At 38.3% G+C, this 19483-nt stretch overlaps 2 gene segments (V, D, J or C); one reads left to right on the top strand and one right to left on the bottom strand.

Annotated features, from left to right (window-relative positions):
- The window catches only part of LOC311588791 (Ig kappa chain V-III region MOPC 63-like), a 615711-nt gene that overhangs the window by 486685 nt on the left and 109543 nt on the right, over positions 1–19483 (top strand).
- LOC311588802 (immunoglobulin kappa variable 4-1-like) lies at positions 17085–17684 on the bottom strand. The segment is given in 2 exons: positions 17600–17684; positions 17085–17416 (listed from the first exon to the last, which is right to left on the bottom strand).

The raw sequence follows: 19483 nt of genomic DNA, 5'->3' as shown, positions 1-19483 counted from the left end.
CTGGACTTCAACAACAGCAGAAACAATAAAAAGCCTACACACATATGGAAACTAAACAACTCTCTCCTTAATGATGCCTGGGACAGGGGAGAAATAAAGAAAGAAATAGAAGACTTCCTGAATTTCAATGAAAATGAAGGAACAACATACCCAAATTTGTTGGACACATTGAAGGCAGGGCTAAGAGGAAAATTCATATCACTAAGTACCTTTAAAAAGAAATTGGAAATATCCCATATAAGCAACTTAATGACAAAGCTAGATGCCTAGAAAAAAAGAAAGAGAAGCACCCAAGAGGAGTAGACATCTGGAAATAATCAAACTCAAGGCTGATATCAATAAATTAGAAACAAAGACAGCAATTCAAAGAATCAACAAAACTGCAAGCTGGTTCTTTGAGAAAATCAACAAGATAGACAAACCACTAGCCAAACTAACTAAAAGGCAGATAGACACTATCCAAATCAACAAAATCAGAAATGAACAGGGAGACATAACAACAGACCCTGAAGAAATACAAAGAATCCTAAGATCCAATTTTTAAAGGCATATATGCCACAAAACTTGAAAATCTAAGAAAAGTGGACAATTTTCTTGATCGATTCCAATTGCAAAAATTGAATCAAGAACAGATAAACTAATTAAACAGTCCTATTTCTCCTATAGAAATAGAAGCAATTATACAAGGGACGGGATAACCATTGAGATGTAACAAGAATAAATTAATAAAGTAAAAAAAAAGTAAGAAAAAAAAGAAAAAAGAAAGAAATAGAAGCAATTATTGATACTCTCCCAACCAAAAAAAGCCCAGGGCCAGATGGTTTCAGCGCAGAATTCTACCAGATCTTCAAAGAAGAGCTAATACCAATACTCTTCAAGCTACTCCAAAAGATAGAAATGGATGGAACTCTACCAAATTCATTTGATGAGGACACAGTCATGTTGATATTTAAGCCTAACAAAGACCTAACAAAAAAAAGAGAACTTCAGACAAATTTCTCTTATGAACATTGATACAAGAATACTCAATGAAATACTTGCAAAAAGAATACAACATATATCAAAGATGTCATTCATCATGACCAGGTAGGCTTCATTCCTGGCATGCTGGGTGGTTTAATGTTTGAAAATCCATCAATGTAATCCAACATATAAACACACTGAAAGAAAAAGAAACACATGATCATCTCCCTAGATGCAGAAAAAGCATTTGACAAAATCCAACACCCATTCAGGTTTAAAGTTTTGGAGAGATCTGGAATACAAGGCACATACCCCAACATAATAAAGGCTATATACAGCAACCCAATAGCCAACATCAAATTAAATAGAGAGATACTCAAGGAAATTCCTCTAAAATCGGGACCAGAAAACGCTGCCCACTTTCTCAATATCTCTTCGTTATAGTTCTTGAAGTTCTAGCCAGAGCAATATGGCAACAAAAGGAGATCAAGGAGGTCCAAATGAAAAAGAAAGAAGTCAAATTGTCCTTATTTTCAGATGATATGATACTGTACATAAGTGACCCGCATAATTTTACCAGAGAACTACTACAGCTGATAAACACCTTCAGCAACTTGGCTGCATACAAAATTAACTCAAAAAAGTCAGTAGCATTCCTATATACAAATGACAAACATGCAGAGAAAGAAATTAAGAAAGCTATACCATTCAAAATAGCCACAAGCAATATAAAATATCTAGGAGTAACTCTAACCAAGCAAGTAAAGGACATGTTTGAAAAGAACTTTAAATCTCTGAAGAAAGAGATTGAAAAGGACATCAGGAGATGGAAAAATGCCCCTTGTTCAAGGATCAGGAGAATTAACATAGTAAAAATGGCCATTTTACCAAAAGCAATTTACAGATTCAATGCAATCCCTATCAAAACACCTACACAATATTTTAAAGACATTAAAAGATGAATTCTCAACATCATATGAAAAACAAAAAACCCAGAATAGCTAAAACAACCCTATACAATAAAAGATCCTCTGGAGGAATCTGCATTGCTAATCTCAAGCTGTACTATAGAGCAACAGTAATTAAAATGGCATGGTACTGACACAGCAATAGGCCAGTGGATCAATGGAATCGAATTGAAGACCCAGAGATGAATCCACATACATATGGTCACTTGATTTTTGACAAAGAAGCCAAATCCATTCAATGGAAAAAGGATAGCATCTTCAACAAATGGTGCTGGTCTAACTGGATGTCTACATGTAGAAAAATGCAATTAGAACTCTATTTGTCACCATGCACAAAACTGAAGTCCAGGTGGATTAAGGAGCTCAACAGAAAACTAGAGACACTAAATCGGTGAGAAGAAAAAGTGGGGAAGAGCCTGGAACACATTGGCACAGGAGACAACTTTCTGAACAGAACAACAACAGCCCAAGCCATAAGGTCAACAACTAATAAATGCAAACCCATGAGGCTGACAAGCTTCTGTAAGGCAGGATACACTGTCAAGAGAACAAAGCAACAACCTACAGACTGGGAGAAGATCTTCACAAACCTATCATCTGACAAAGGTCTAATATCCAAAATCTATAAAGAACGCAAGAAATTAAACACCACCAAACCAAATAACCCAATTGAGAAATGGAGTTCAGAACTAAACAGGCAACTCCCAACAGAGGAATATCGAATGTCTGAGAAACACTTAAAGAAATGCTCAATGTCTTTAGTCATCAGAGAAATGCAAATCAAAACAATTCTGAGATTCCATCTTACACCCATCAAAATGGCGAAGAACAAAAATTCAAGTGACACCACATGCTGGTGAGGATGTGGAGAAAGAGGAACAGTACAGCCACTTTGGAAATCTGTCTGGCGCTATCACAGAAAACTGGAAATTGGGTTTCCTCAAGACCCAGCTATTCCACTTCTTGGAATATACCCAGAAAATGCTCCAGCATAAAATAGGGACATATGCACAACCATGTTCATAGCTGCCTTATCCATAATAGCCAGGACATGGAAACAACCTAAATGCCCCTCAGTATAAAAATAGATAAAGAAACTGTCGTACATTTGCACTATGGAATACTACTCAGCTATTAAAAACAAGGAATTCCTGAAATTTGTGGACAAATGGATTGAACTAGAAATGATCACAATGAGTGAGCTAACCCAGAAGCAGAAACACTCAAATAGTATATATGTATTTATAACTGGACACTAGGGCAAGGGGCATGTCTTATGAAAGTTTTCACTTATCAGGAAAGTGAGATAGAGGTGAGGACATCTTAGAGTGAGAGAAATATAGGAGACAGAGTAATAGATGGTTCCAGAGAGTCCTAGAAAACTATGCGAAGCACACTATAATGGGCAGATCTGGGCCCAATGGTTCTGCTCAATCTATGGCACCAACCAAGTACAATATGTGCAGTCATTATCAAACCCCTACCAAGATCTAGCCAAGGGACAGGACATTCTCCACAGTTAAGGGGAGACTGGGGACTAACATTCACACGAACTCTGATGCCCCATATTTGGCCATGTACCTTTGATGGGGATGCACAATGGCACTCAGAAGGTTAGCAGACTACCAAGGAGAAACTTGATGCTGTAGCATCATATTCAAGGGAAGGAGGTCCCCTCAGTCACAGTCATAGGGAAGGGGAATGAGGTGAAAGCGGGATGGAGATAGGAATGGGAGAATGCACGGGATGGAATAGCAATTGAGATTTAATATGAATGATTTTATTTTTCAATTAAAAAAAAGAGTAGCCATATTAGCTCCTCTTTGAAGGTCTGATAGAATTCTGCACTGAAACCATCTGGCCCTGAGCTTGTTTTTTCTTTTGGTTGGGAGGCTTTTTATTATTGCTTCTATTTCTGTTGGAGAAATAAGACTCTTTAATTTGTTTGTCTGATCTTGGTTGAACTTTGGCAAGTTGAATCCAAAATGAAAATTGTCCATTTCCCTTATATTTTCAAATGCTGTGGCATGAAGGCTATTGAAGTAAAACCTAATGATTCCCTGTATTTCATCAGTGTCTATTGTTATGTCTCCCTTTTCATTTCTGATTTCATTGATTTGGATAGTGTCTTTTAGTTGGTTGGGCTAAGTGTTTGTCTATCTTGTTTATTTTCTCAAAGGACCAGCTCTTGGTTTTGTAGATTTTTGAATTGTTCTCTTTGTTTCTGATTTATTTATTTCAGCCCTGAGTTTGATTATTTCCAGCCTTCTGCTTCTCGGGTATGTCTGCTTCTTTTTTCTAGAGTTTTCAGGTGTTCCATTAAGTTGCTTATATATGATGTCTGCAATCTCTTTGTGAAGGCACTTAGTGCTATCAACTTTCATCTTAGCACAGCTTATCAATGTGTCACATAAATTTGGGTATGTTGTACCTTCATTTTCATTAAATTTCAGGAAGTCCCTAATTTCTTTATTTCTTCACTATCCCAGTTGTCACTGAATTGTTCAGTTTCCATGTGTGTGTAGGCTTTTTGTTATTTCTGTTGTTGTTGAAGTCCAGTTTTTGTCCCTAGTGGTCTGATAAAATACAATATATTATTTAAATCTTCTTATTTCCTTGAGGTTTGCTTTGTGAGATACTATATAGTAAATTTTGGAGAAAGTTCCATGAGGTGCTGAGAAGAAGTATAATCTTTTGTGCATGTGTGAAAAGTTCGGTAGATATCTGTTAGATCCATTTGACTCATGACATTGGTTACTGTCACTATTTCTCAGTTTAGCTTCTGTTTCATTGACCTATCCTTTGGTGAATGTGGGATGTTAAAATCTCCCACTATTAATGTGTGGGGATCCATGTGTGGCTTAAGAGTTATTCATGTTTCTTATACAAATGTGGATGACATTGTATTGGGGCATATATGTTGAGATTTGTGATGACATCTTGGTTGAATTTTCCTTTAATGCAAATGAAATGTCCTTCCTCATCTCTTTTGTTTAATTGTGGTGGAAAGTCTATTTTATTAGATATTACAGTGGCTACCCCAGTTTGCTTCTTGTGTCCACTTCCTTGGAAAACTTTTTCCAGGCTTTTACCCTGAGGTAATTTCTATTATTGTGACTGAGATGTGCTTCTTGAATGCATAAGAATGTTGGGTCTTGTTTATACATACATTCTGTTAGTCTGTGTCTTTTTTTGAACAGTTCAGACCATTGATGTTGAGAGATATTAATGACCAATGACTGATAAGTCCCTTGATTTTATGTTGGCTGCGGTAGAGTTTTTCTGCTTTTGTCTGTATATGTTTTGTTATAGTGATGTTATTTATTTCCTGTGTTATCCTGGTTGAAGTTAGCTACTTTAGGTTGCAGTGTTCTATCCAATAACTTCTGTAGGGCTAGACTTGTGGCTAGGTATTGTTTGAATTTGTTTTTGTCATGGAACATATTGTTTCTTCATCTATGGTTATTTAAACGTCACTGGGTATAGTAGTCTGGAGTGGCATGTGTGGTCTCTTAGAGTTTGCAAGACCTCTTCCCAGGCCCTTCTGGCTTTTCTGGTCTCAGATGAGAAGTTGAGTGTGATTCCTATAGGTTTGCCATTATATGTTACTTTGCCTTTTCCTCTTGTTGCTCGTAATATATTTTCTTTGTTTTGTACATTTTTGCTTTATTATGTGGTGGGAGGATTTTCTTTTCTGATCTATTCTACTTGGTGTTCTATAGGTCTCTTGTATGTTTATATGCTTCTCTTTCTTTAAATTGGGGACATTATCTTCTATGATTTGGTGGATGAAAATATTTTCTAGGAAATAGCAGCACAGCATGGCACAGCACACCAAAATAGTTGAGCTACTATTACAAAACACAGTCTTGGTGATTTCTCAGATTGAACAAATAGGAAGGTTCAGAAAAATCCTTCCCATCCTCACCCCTCCATTGTCGCTTTTCATGCCCCAGGTTTGGGAGCCACAAACCCCAAGGACCCTGTACTCTTCCAAATATTGGAGGGAGTACAAACCCCCTGGAGAACAGATGTCTGCAGGAACAAAAATATCCATGACTGAATGGATTGCTGTTCCAAATGAAGTCTTGGGGACTTCTCGGATTCAAGTAGATTTCAATAGATAAGAAGAATCCCCAACATCCACACCCATGCCCACTGTGGCTGGACATCACCCTGGGTTGGGAATCACAAGCTCCAAACACTCTGCACTCTTGAATATTGGAGTAGGGTAGGCCCCATGTAGAACAAAGGATCAACACAGTAGAAACAACACAGCATTTTGGCCTCTAAATCACTGTTCTACACTGTAGCTGATTCTTCTGAGGAGAAATAGTACACAGAGGAACCCTACTAAAACCCAGATTAAAGGTGGGAGAGTTTGGATAATCTAGATGCAGGAGGACAGGGTCTGCTAATCCAGTAAATGAAGCAGCTGCTTTAAAGGTACTCACCCCCATGACTTCCAGCTTAGAAATCCCAACACCTTGAGCAGATGCCTAAAGGAAAGGGTAAGTAGACAAACAACAAAATCCAGGATAATACAGCTTCACCAAGAAGCCCACACAACAAAAGACAAAGAATTACAGGAAAATACAAACAAACAAATAGAGGCCATCGAGGAGAAACAGGAAACTGCAATCAAACAGCTAAAGTAAATGAGTAAAGCTGTTCAGACACAAAAACAGAATTTTTAAAAATTTAAAAAACACAAATCAAGAAAACCCTCCAAATGGAACAATTAGAAAAGAAATCAGGAATTGGAAAGATAAGTATAACTAGCAAAATTAAAGAGATGGAAGAGAGAATCTCAGGGACTGCAGATGCAATAGAAGAAATTGATACCCAGAAAAAAGAAGAAAGAGGAGAAATTCATACATCTCTCAAATTGAGACAGAAAAATTAATGATGCAAGACATCCAAGAAATCAACGGCAGCATGAGAAAATGAAATCTCAAGATTATAGGAGTACATGAAATGGAAGATGCCAGGTTCCAAGGATCAGAAAATGGTTTCAAGAAAATAAAAAAAAATTTCCTCGACCTAAAGATATGCCTTTAAATATGCAAGAGGCCTACACAACACCAAATCAGCTAAATCAGAAAAGAAATTCCTCTGGCCACATAATAATAAAAACACTAAATCTATAGAACAAAGAAAAGATATTAAAAGCAGCAAAGGAAAATGTCCAAGTAACATATAAATGCATACCCATCAGAATTACTCTTCACTTCTCAACATAGCCCATGAAAGTCAGAAGGACTCGGACTGATATAATCTAGACACAAAGAGACCAGAGATGCCAAGCCAGACTAGTATAGGAAGTAAAACTCCCAATCACCATAGATGGAGACAACGAGGTATTCCATGATAAAAACAAATTTAGGCAATATCTAAACACCAACCCAACTCTACAGAAGATAGTAGAAGTAAAACCCCAATACAATGAGGCCAACTATAGCCAGCAAATCACAGTATATAAACAATCTCACAGCAGCAAACCCAAAACAGACACAGCTGCACACAATCACCGCCAACTCCACAATAAAAATGACCCAACAACCATTGGTCACTAATTCTCTCAGCATCAATGCCCTCCACTCACCAGTAAAAAAGACACGGACTAACAAAATGAATGCAGAAACAAGATTCAGCATTCTCTTACATACAAGAAACATACCTCAGCAACAAAGATAGAAATTACCTGAAATTAAAAGGCTGGAAAAGATTTTCCAAGCAAACATATCCAGGAAGCAAGCAGGAGTAGCCATTCTAATATCTGATAAAGTAGAATTTCAATTAAAATTGATCAAGAAGGATGGACAATGATGCTTCATCGTCATCAAAGGAAATATCCACAAAGAGGACATTACAATCCTGAATATCTATACTCTTAATACTAGGCCACCGGTATTCATAAAAGAAACACTTTTAAAGCTTAAATCACATGTAAATCCCATCACAATAATAGTGGGAGACCTTAACACCTCACTTTCACCAATGGATATACCTTCAAGGCAGAAACTAAATATAGAAATAATCAAGATAACAGAGGTCATGAATCAAATGGAATTAACAAACATTCACAGAACTTTTCACCCAAGTAGAAAAGTTGGGTGAAGACCAAATAGGATAGTTTCACAAATAAGCTTACTTGTTTAGGAGTTAAGGTATTTTTAGGTCTAGATAGATCTTTTAAGTTCATAGGCATGAGATAAGATAGGTATTGATTTACATTCAGAATTTTAGACATTTAAACATTTAGGAAAATGTTTTCTACACTGTAGCCAAATACAAATCTCCAAAGCACTATGAAGTAACATTAATTTAATTCCTGATTGTTTGGTGGTTTTTCTTGCTCTATGTACTTTATTTTATATATGTATAATAATACAAATGTATATGTAAAGATATTTAAAATAACTATAAAATAAAAACAATAAATAAATAAATAAATAAATAAATAAATAAATAATTCATGGTGTCCTTGATTTCTAGGATGTTTTGTGTCAGGAATTTTTCAAATTTAATATTTTCTTTCATGGATGCATCAAATTGTTCTATTATATCTTCTAAACCTGAGATTCTTTCCTCCATATCTTGAATTCTATTACCAATGCTTACCTCTGCAGTTCCTGCTTTCTTGTATAAGAACTCTCATACTTGGTTTCTTCTGTTTCTGTTTTTATCACTGTTTCCATTTTCATCCTCAGGTCTTGAAGTGTTTTATTGATTTTCTTCACCTGATTGTTTGCATTTTCCTGCATATCTTCCAGTGATTTCTTCACATCTTCTCTATAGGCTTCTGTCATGTCCTCTCTAAGTTCCTCGGTCTTTCAGTATTTGTTCGTGAAATTTATTTATTTCTTCCATTATCATCTTCATTATAAAGGTTTTGAGGTCATTTTCCTCTGTTTCACTTGTGTTTAAGTTCCCAGGTTTAATTTCTTTGGGATAACTGGATTCCGAAGATGTCATATTGTTTTGTATTTGGTTGTTTGTGTTTTTACACAGGCCTTTAGTCATTTTGCTGTTTCGGACCTGAGGTGGTAGTTTCTGGTGTCGTTCACTGGCTTTTGAGAGCAGTTTGTTAGTGAGTATCTATGGGTTGAGACCTCTCACCTGTGGGGAGCAGCAAACCTTTCCCTGGATCAGGAAGTGACTTGGGTTCAGCTCTTGGGACTTTGCTCCACAACCTGGACTCCCCACCTGGCCAGCAGATGCTTATTTTGGTTCTCTGTAGCCCAAGGTTCAGTCTTAGAGAGTATAGATACAGCCCATTATTGAGTATTTGGCTGGACATTGGAGACCCTGGGGCCCTGGAGCCTTGGTTCAGTCGGCCCGAGTGTGGGTACTAAGTGCTAGCTTCAGGCATTTTGCTGGGTTTCCATGCACATTCCTATGCTTGTGCCTACTCAAGTTCTGGGGCCTTGGTTCAGTCTATCTGAGAACACATACTGTGCCTTAGCAAGAGATGTTTGACTATGTTTTGCAGAACATATCCAAAGACACCTGGGCCCTGGACCCAAATCCTGGATTCCTCTGTTGACCTGCAGCGTGATCAGGATTCAGATCCATCCCAGATCCATGCTCAAGGCTCCCCTCTGAGCCAGCACACACTGAAGCTTGGGTTCTGTAGCCCACAGTTCAATCAGAGAGCCAGAGGCTATGTTTACAAGGTTAATACTACCATTCCATGAGCATTGGAGATTTTTCTATCTTCTAGTATCTTCATCAGTTTCTTTCTTCAGAGACTGGAATTTCTTGTCAAACTGTCTTACATTTGCTGTATTACAGTTACATGAAGATACTTTATATAATTTGTGGCTATTGTGAAGGGTGCTGTTTCCTTAATTTCTTTCTCAGACCATTTATCATTTGTATAAAGGAGAGCTACTGATTTTTTTAGTTAATTTTGTATCCAGTTACTTTGATGAAACATTTATCAGCTGTATAAGTTCTTTGATCAAATTTTGGTGGTCTCTTATGTTTATTGTCATATGCAAATGGTGATAATTTGATTTCTTCCTTTCTTATTTGTATTTCTTTGATCTCCTTTATTTGTCTTATTATACTAGCAGAAGAGTTGAAGTTTTAGGTTAAATAGGCATGGAGAGTATGGACAGCTGTATCATGTCTTTGATTTTATTCTATGCTAGTAACCACATTCTGACTGGACCTGCAGGAGACGGTGACGCTGTCTCCTACAGATGTCGACATGGATTTGGAAGAATGGTTCATCACAATGGTCCAATTAGCACATGAAATCAGAAATAGGTAATGAATATACATATATACAAAGAGTTCATCATACAAATGTTCAAATCTAAAATGTCTTTTCACCAGACATCCAAAGTAGCAGGAATATGAAGACTTATGTCTGTGACTCCATCTTGATTCCCCTGCCTATCTACTGCATTTCAGTTCTCACTGCAAAGCCCCGGTTTATAAGACATGGGCAGCTTTTCTGGCATGGAGGAAACTATGCAAAGTAGTGTTCAAAGGAGGAAGTAAATTTCCTGGATACAGATGTGAGAGGTTATCCAGATTAAGTCAGCAGTGAAAAGTAGCATCAAAGAGCATAAGCAACCACTGGGAATAAAGTCAATATAAAAGCTCAAGGATCAGAAGGAATGGACACATGCCTCAGAGGTTAAGAGCACTGTCTACTCCTCCAAAAACTGAGAGTACAATTCCCAGCAACCACATGGTGGCAGACTACCACCTGTAATGAGATTTAGTGCCTTCTTCTGGCCTATGGATGGTAGACTTAATAAATAAATATCTTTTGAAGAAGGAGGAGGAAGACAAGGAAGAGGAGGAGGACAAGGAGGAGGAGAAGGAGAAGATGAAGAAGAAGAAGAGTTCGCAAGTTCTCAAGTTCTCAAACCATAAATGTCTAGATGCTGTCACAGCAGGTTTTCATTAAAAATAAGATATTCATAACAGGTGAGTTTTATAGAAATAGTGGTATACCTATCTTTCATTACAATCCTAAAAAAACAACAGATATCCCAGGCAATGATAACAGAAAGAAAGAAATAGGAAAAGAGAAAAAGAAAGTAAGGGTAAAGAGAAGGAAAAGGGAGAGGAAGGAAAGGAAAGGAAGAGAAAGAAAGAAAGAAAGAAAGAAAGAAAGAAAGAAAGAAAGAAGAGAAGAGAAGAGGAAATTTTGGTTTGGGAAGGAAAATGTGGATAGGAAAGAAGGAATGAACAAGATAAAGATAATTTTTTAAACAAAAGTAAGGTTTGGGGGGGTAGAGTAAGCTCAGTGCCTAAGAATACTTTCTTCTAATGTAAAGGACTCCGGTTTGATTCTCAGCACTTATATGATTCTCAGTCATCTACAATTCTAGTTTGTGACACAGAACTGATACACATACATACACACATACATACATACATACATACATACATACATACACACATACATACATACAGTTTGAGATGTGATCCCTGAGCTTCTGCTCCTGTTAGCCTCTGTGTTTCCTTCTGCCTCCATAATGCTATCATGCGTTCTAAATATCTGAAAACTCAAATGAACCCTTTCATTATAAGTTGCTTTTGTCATGGCATTTATCATAACAATGAAAATGTGACTAATAAAGAGGCAGAATCCATCAACAGGATGAGATAACAGGAAGAAGACACAAAATATAAACTATTATGTGTCATCTATAATAGTGTCATTTGCTGCTGTATCCATAGGCTTCAAAACCAAATGGCCAATTTGCCTTTATGGAATATACAGATGCCATTAGTTATAATATTGTTTACATAAAGCCTTTGATTTGCCCTTTATCAATATTACATTTACTCATAAATATGAGCTAAAGACTGGGAGGTAGAGTCTACAAAGATAAAAAAAACATACTTCTTTAGTGTGTAGAGAGGTTTGTTTCTGGGTCTCCACATTTGAGAGCTAATATGGAGAGTTCAGAATAATATGCAACCTCTCAGGAAGAGGCAGGAGTGAGTGAACATAGGGCTTCAAAATAAAAATATTACATGTACTCTCTCATTTACAAACCTTAGATTTTTAAACATAATTACAGAAACATAACCACCATTTAGTGGGTGTGTAAAGGGGAACTAGGAAAGTGAGGGAAACTGATGGTAATTGAAACATGGGCCAGGGAGAAACAAGAGGCTATTGTGTGTGTCTTATGGTTACCATCAGGTGCTGGCCCCACACACATCAATCATTAATTAAGAAAATGCCCTACATATTTGCCCACAGCCAAGTCTTACAGAGACATTTCTTCTGTTGATGTTTGCTACATTTAGATTACTTTAGCTTGTGTCAATTTGACATCAATGCTAATCAGTATTGGCTATAAATGTATCATAATTTTCAAGGAAGATTGCTGTTATAGAACCCACACTATACCAATAGTTAATTTTTCAAAAGGGACAGTACATAAAGAGCATGGTGGATAGGTAGGTACCCTCTGAGGCTCTGTTGCAGCCTGCATATGTTCCAGTCATATGAAGAATACACAGATACTAGGATTTAGACAAGCGAATGGGCATTGGTGCTTTTCTAATTCTAATGGGCAGGCCAGAGGGGATAGAGCAAAAACATAGCCAACCAACAGCAATCAGAAGACAGTAGCTGCTCTCTCCCTGGTGGGGAGAAGCTAGGCCCCAATACCTGGTTGGAGCAGGCAGAAACCTAAACAACTTCTAGAAGCCAGCAGGGGTTCAGGCACTCTAGGGTGATCTGAGCCTAGGACCCAAAGCCCCAGGGCCCCAGGGCAGGGTATTCAAAGCCCAGTCAATGACAGGGTAACCAGCTCTACATACACTACCTCAAACCAATACTGGAACTACACAGTACCAGCACCTACTCAGCTGAACCAGTGGGAAGCCCAGGTAGTGGAGAAAAGTCATAAGGAGCTGAAACCAGGCCACCTGCCTGTCCCAGGGAAGAGTTCCCTGGCCACCACAAGCAAAGGTCCTTGACCTATAATCACTCACCAACATACTGCTCTCGATGACCAGTGAAGGACTCCAGAAGCTGCCTCTGAACATCACAGACATCAAGATAAGGAAAGACCAAGGTAAAAAACATAAACAAAAAACCAAAACAATATGGCATCTCCAGATTCCCAATATCCCAAAGAAAGCAACCCAGGCAACTCAAGCAAAATTGAAATAAAATAAAATGACCTCAAATCCTTAGTAATGAAGATGATAATGAAGAAAAGAAATCGAAGACCCAGAAATAAATCCACACACATATGGACACTTGATTTTTGACAAAGAAGCCAAATCTATATGAAAAAAAAAAGGATAGCATCTTCAACAAATCGTGCTGGTCTAATTGGATGTCTACATGTAGAAAAATGCAAGTAGATCCATATTTATCACCATGCACAAAACGCAAGTCCAAGTGGATTAAAGGCCTCAATATAAAACCAGAGACACTAAATCTGTTAGAGGAAGAAGTGGGTAAGTGTCACACCCTCTCCGGTGGAGTCTGTGTGACAAATGCTGTTGTGCAACCCAAGGGAACTACCTCTTCCCAGGGAGAGCCTTCAGGAATGGGTCTGATGTTCCTGCCAGGAGTAATTGATTGAAGCCTTTTTTCTCATTGTGCTGGAATATTCTGTCTTTATCCTTTCTCCTAACCTTACTCCTTACCAGGACCCTTCAAATATGATGATGTTTTAATGAAACACGCTAACATGAGACTGAAGCCATGGACCACCCAGGCCCAGTATTCACCACCATGGTCTGCTGGTATTCTCCACTTATTAAAAGAAACATGGCTAAGAATTATTCATTACTTAACAATTTATATTATGACTTAGAAAGAAATAAAGTGTTTCAGAAAGATCCAAATAGTGGCTCTCAGACACTAGAAAGGAGAACTAAGAAAAAAACTGTCTAGGTACCCACACCCACAGCACACGGGTGCTGGGCAAAAGTCCCTTAAATGAGAGAACATTGACATTTGACATAGAGAGCACATGCTTACTGATACCAAGCCAATAACTTAAGAATGATCACATCTTTACTTTGCATTCTGTACCCTGTATTGTTTCATTTGAGTCAATAACTCAAAAATGACAATATTATTTCTTTGTACTTAGTACTGAGAATGCCTTATTGCTTCACTGGCTCCGTTTGAATCTACTCCATGGGAAATGTAGCCACAAAAAACTCCCTATTTCAAAAATGTGTATAAAAATCTAGACTGCTTGCCTGCAAAACACACTCAGATTCAAACTGCCCCTGTGTTTGTTTCTGTCTGTCACTCACAAAATCTTTGTCCACTGATGGTTTGAGAACTCCCATTATAAAACTTATACCCAACTGAGACAGTCCATGGAAGGGAAGAGCCTTCAACTCATTGGCACAGGAGACAATTTCCCAAACAGACCACCAACAGCCCAGGCTCTAAGATCAACAATTACTGAATGGAACTTCATGAGGCTAAGAAGATTCTGTAACACACAATACACTGTCAACAGAACAAAGGGACAGCCAACACTCTGGGAAAAGATCTTCACCAACCCTACATCTGACAAAGAGCTAATATCCAAAATATATAAAGAACTCAAGAAATTAAACACAACCAAACTAAATAACCCAATTAAGAAATGGGGTTCAGCCCCTACCAATAGCTAGTTGACGAACATGTTGAGTGGAGAGTGAGATCTGACTCTCACATGAACTCTGGTGCCCCTTTTCTGACCACATCCCCTGGATGGGGAGGCCTGGCGGCAATCAGAGGAAGGATAGCAAGTTACCAAGAAGAGACTCGATATTCTAAGAGCATATATAGGGTGAGGGTGTCTCCCTCAATCACAGACATAGGGGAGGGGAGAAGGGGAGAAGTGGAAGGGAGGGAAGAATGGGAGGAAGCAGGTGAAGGGCTAAAAATTGAGATGTAATATGAATAAATTAATTTTTTTAATGTAATAGAAAAGAAAAAAGACAGAAATGGGGTTCAGAGCTAAACAGAGAATTCTCAACAGAGGAATATTGAATTGCTGAGAAACACTTAAAGAAATACTCAACCTCCTTAGTCATCAGAGAAATACAAATCAAAACAACTTTGAGATTCCATCTTACATCTTTCAGAATGGCTAAGATCAAAAACTCAAGTGACAACACATACTGACAAGGATGTGGAGAAAGGCGAACACTCCTCCATGGGTGGTGGCAGTGCAAACTTGTACAACCACTTTGGAAATCAACCTGGCACTTTCTCAGATAATTTGGAATAGGGCTACCTCAAGACTCAGCTATTTCATTCCTTGGAATATACCTGAAAGATGCTCCAACACACAACAAGGGCATTTGCTCAACTATGTTCATAGCAGCCTTATTTGTAATAGCCAAAATCTGGAAACAACCTAGATGTCCCTCAACTGAGGAATGGAAAAAGAAACTGAAAACAGAAAAGAAAACAAACATTTACACTATGGAATATTATTCTGCTATTAAAACAAGGAAATCTTGACACTTGCAGGCAAACAGATGGAACCAAAAATTATCATCTGGAGTGAGCTAACCAAGACACAGAAAGACACACAAGGTATATAATCAACATGGATGTCTTCTGAGTATCTTCACTCTCCTGGGAATTGGGACAGATGCTGGGACTCACTATTGAACTGTAGGTGAGAGTAGTATAGAAGAATGGGGAGTTCGAAGGACCCAGAGAGTCCAGGAACCCTACAAAAAGACTATAAAGGATGGTGGATCTAGATCCAGGGGACAAGAACAAACTTCTGTACCAGCCAAGGATAATGCATACAGTAAACCTAGACATCCTGTTAAGATCTAGCTAAATGACAGTGTATTTTCCATGGTTGTGGGGAAAGTGGGCACTTTCTGTGACATGAATTCTGGTAGCCCCTTATTTGTCAACTTCCCCTTGGTGGAGAGGACTGGTGGCACTCAGACAAAGGGGAAACACGCTAACCAGATGAGACCAGATAGGCTGTGATCATATAGTAAGGGGGAGGAGGTCCCTTTCTGTCACAAGCCTAAGGGAGGTTTACAGGGTAAAAGAGGGATAAAGGGCATACAGGAAGATACAAGTTAAGGGATAAAAATACAGATGTAATCTGAATGAATAATTTTAAGAAACAATAGAGAAAAGAAAACATCCCACAATAACATAAAGCTGCAAAGGTAACGATGCCGATTGATGATTTGTCAAGTGGAAGAACCACATATGGAGGAATTAAAAGACAAAAGCAAAAGTTGGACCAGGAAAGCTTCCATGAGCTGATGCCTATGTCAAGCAAGTTTAGTAAAAAAAATATACCATCTTGTATACTATTTGAAATGAGGTAATAGATCAAGGTAAGAAGAAAGCTAAATCAGACACTGTTAGCAAAGAAAACACAGGATTTCTCAGACACAACTGTAGCAGAACTGATAACCATGACATTCAGGAGGAAAAGCCAAGTTCCCAGGCACTGAAACTTGAATAACTTCAAGATGCAGGCCCCATGTCCAGACTGGACCTTGACAAGTGTGCCTGTCTACCTTGAGCAAAAATACAGAACAAATGGCCTTTTCCCTAATATCAGTGTCTCTGAGAAAGCCTTGGGTTGGTTTGGCTCTCAACAATCCCCTATTATTTCATTTTTAAGACCATATGAGTTATATGTATCTGAACCAAGATCTAAGATACAAACATCTAAGAGGTAGCAAAATCTAAGAGATACCAACATCTAAGACATACCAAAATCTGGGAGATACCAATATCTAACAGATACCAATGAAAGGAAAAGGAGACCTTGAATTGCCAGGAATCCAAGAATAAGGAAAACTTCTCAAACCTGAGCAAAGCAAAAGCCAAGTTCCTCCAGTCGGAATACAGGCCAGCTCAGCTCTTTGCCTCAGCCCATGGAGAATCAAGGTGAACTTTTGCACCTCAAAATATGAGACAATGGAGTTATCATGTTCAATTCACAGAATTTGAGCATGAGAAAAAAATTTAAATATACAAATGTCTTTACTTTCTTTGCAATAAAGACTTTCTAATTCAAAGGATCTAAAATGTCAACTGTTCATAAATTTTCTACTGAACTTTGCATCAATGATTCATGCCTGGCAGGACTCAGGCAAAAAGGAGAAGTGTGAGAGCTCAGCGAAGTATGTGTTGTAGTCAGCTGATAACATTCTCTAGGAGGTTTGTGTTGTAGTCTGAAGCACTGTGGGAGGATAGCTGTAATACTGCTGACAGTAATAAACTGCCAGGTCTTCTGCCTGCACACTGCTGATGGTGAGAGTGAAGTCTGTTCCAGATCCACTGCCTGTGAAGCGATCAGGGACCCCAGTGTACCGAGTGGATGCATCGTAGATCAGCAGTTTAGGGGGCTGCCCTGGTTTCTGCATGTACCAGGCTATACCACTACTTACATACTGACTGGCCTTGCAGCTCATGGAGACTGTACCTCCTACAGATGTAGACGTGGATGGGGGAGACTGTGTCATCACAATGTTCCCATCAGCACCTGTAATCAGAAATAGACAATTAACATTCATATTCACACACAAAGTTTCCTCATACAATTGTTTTCATCTAAAATGTCTTTTCTAAAGGCACTCCCTGCTTATTATTGGCTTCCTATCAGAAATAGCTGTTTCTCAACAAACAAATCATTTTATAAGATATCATAAAACATTTAATGTCTCACCAGACACCCAGACCAGCAGGAATAAGAAGACTTGGGTCTTTGACTCCATCCTGATGCCCCTGCCTGTCTGCTGCATTTCAGTCATCACTAAAAAGCCCTGGTTTATAAGACGTGGGCATCTTCACTGGCATTATGAAGCTATGCAAAGCAGTCTGCAAATGAGGAAGTAAATTTCCTGGGCACAGGCATGTGAGAGTATCCAGGTTAAATCAACAATGAAAAGTACCTTCAAAAAGAGTAAGCAATCACTAAGAAGAAAGCCAATGTAGAAGCCCAAGGACCAAGGCTGAGAACATGGCTCAGAGGCCCTGAGTTAAATTCACAGAAACAACATGGTGGTTTGCAGCTATCTATAATGAGGTCTGGTGACCTCTTCTGGCCTTCAGGTATATATGCAGGCAGAACACTGTAAACTTAATAAATAAATTAATTTTTTAAAGAAGAAGCTCCAGCTTAAGAAGGACCAACTTAGAATCCCCAAACCACAAATGTTTAGATGCTCTCACAACAGGTTTTCATTTTAAAAATCACAGATATTTATAGCAGATATGTTTTACAGAAGGAGTAGTAGATCTACCTTTGATTACAATCATGAGGAAACAATAAGTATCTTGTAACAACAGGAAAAAGAAACAGAGAAAGGAGAATAGAAGAAAGTAATGAAAGAAGGGTAAAGGGAAGAAAAGAAAGAAAGGAGATGATGGGGAAGAAGAGAGGGAATTTTGGATTGGGAAGAAAAATATGGAAAGGAGAAAAGGAAAGAAAAAGATAAAGAAATATTTAAAAAGAAAGGTTTGGCATACAGAATCAGCTCAGTGGTTAAGAGTATTTTCTTCTCTTGTAAACCACTCATGATGATTCTCAGCCATCTATAATTCCAGTTGTGGCACACAAATGGTATACATACATACAAACATACATACATACATACATACATACAGTTTGATATGTGAGCCCTGAGCTTTTGCTCCTGCAAGTATGTATGCTGCCTGCTGCCTCCATTCTGATATCATGGATTGTAAATCTCTGAAACCTCAGATGAATCCTTTCTTTATAAGTTGCTTTTGTCATGGTGTTTATCAGAACAATAGAAAAGTAACTAATAAAAAGAAAATCAACCAAGAAGATTGGACACACAAAATATGAACTCCCGTATGTGATCTATAATAGTGTCATGTCCTCTTGTATTCATAGGCAACAAAACCAAGTGATCAATTTGCTCTGATGAAATACGTAAAGGTAATGAGTAGATCGTTTACATGGGGCCTTAGGTTTCCCCTTTATCAATGTTAAATTTACTCAAAAATATGAGATAAAAACTTGGAGGAAAGTTTGCTAGATGGTGCTGAGCAGTCTGGACTTGGTTTAGATGCCAGAGAAATCAAGGCAGAAATTTGGATTTATTTCTTAGGCAGGAACACAAAGCTCCCCACGACACTACAGCAGGAGAAACCATAGTGTGCCAGGAACAAAATAGGGACAAACTTGTTCACCCCCAAACATGGAGAAAAGCCACGGACCTCATGGGGAGCAGAACATTTACGGCAGCAGCAGTAGCAGTGGGAGCTGCAGCGACAGCGACAGTCAGTGGCAACAAATTAACCAGCTGGATCAGACCTGACAGAAATCATTCCTCCCAGCATGATGGACACTGACATCCTGCATCTTCCTAGTTCAAGCCCCGGATGACTGTGTTGCTTTTACTCATCAGAGTTGGACAGCTTCCAAGACAACATTGTAAAAAGTTTCTGATCCAATTTGGACGACCATTGCAATCTCCTACTAAGCCTGGAATCTCTCAACATTTAGAAATTGAACCACAAATGCAATTACTAGATGGCTTAACCATTCCCCCAATTTTAGGGGGGCCTACTCCAAGGTATT

Source organism: Acomys minous (assembly GCF_964271855.1).
Source record: "Acomys minous genome assembly, chromosome: 17".
NCBI classification, from domain to species: domain Eukaryota; kingdom Metazoa; phylum Chordata; class Mammalia; order Rodentia; family Muridae; genus Acomys; species Acomys minous.
This window is presented reverse-complemented; position numbering and strand designations above follow the sequence as displayed.